Consider the following 1,134-nt stretch of genomic DNA (forward strand, 5'->3'; position numbering starts at 1 on the left):
AATTACACATTGATTTATAAATAAATAATAAATAATAATAACTACATAAAATATAGAACAACTTGATTAGTAATTGTGCAATTATAAATTATTTAATTCCCCACATCTTAGCTCCACAAATCTAAATTAAGAACATCAGTAATGGTGTCTCCAACTCTCTCTGAACCATATCAACAGTAATACTATTTTAATTAATAAAACATAATTCTAAAGAGTAATTTTTGAAACTAACATGAGAAAAAAAAAATTGACACATTGATTTGTTCATATAAAAATAACTTTCAACATTGCAAATCTGAATCAGCTCTAAAGTTGATCTGAATTGGCTAAAAATTACATGTAATTCATAATTTTACAATTGTTGTAACAACTGCAAGAAAAAGAATATTGAATAACTATGTTAAAAACCATGATTTAACACACAATGTGCATTATTGAAATCAAGGAGGAGTAAAATCTTAAAAAAAAATAGTAAGGAAACTAAAGTTGTGTACACTTTTTTTTCCAGGTTATTTAATTACCTAAAGAATATAGACTTGCTAAATGAAATAAATGTAAACTTTAATTATGCAATGCTTAATATAAAAATTTCAGAACAGAAAAACTATTGAAAAGTTTATTATATAGCAGTTTATTACTTCACCATTTAGTAGAAAGCAACAAGGGAGAAAGGAAGAGGGGAGATTTACCTCTAACAAATCTTAAAACTCAAATATCAGCCTCACTTCATTAAGGTGTAAATATGATTAATATATTTCACAAATATTTGAATTAATATATTTAAGACACATAGCACAAAATTAGTATTACAATGACACGTGGAAAATATGATTAGAGCATCCCTAATGCACATAAATTGGTTGTTACTTGCTGATGTGTAGTTATAACTTACCATTAGAGGCTTTATTACTTTTTATGGTTTGTTAACAAAAAAAAAAGTTACAAACCTTTTCATTTCCGTCAAAAATTAAAAAACCATCAAAAAAGGGAGAGTGGCCAATACAGGAGGCACCAGATGCGCTGCATCTGGCGCGTGTAGTACACGCGCTAGGAAAGGCGTGTCTGGCGCCTCCCAAAAGCAACAAGCAAGTTGCTTTTCATTCCTGCACAATTACTCTTTTGGCCCCTATATAT

Source organism: Euphorbia lathyris, chromosome 4 (assembly GCF_963576675.1).
Source record: "Euphorbia lathyris chromosome 4, ddEupLath1.1, whole genome shotgun sequence".
NCBI lineage: Eukaryota > Viridiplantae > Streptophyta > Magnoliopsida > Malpighiales > Euphorbiaceae > Euphorbia > Euphorbia lathyris.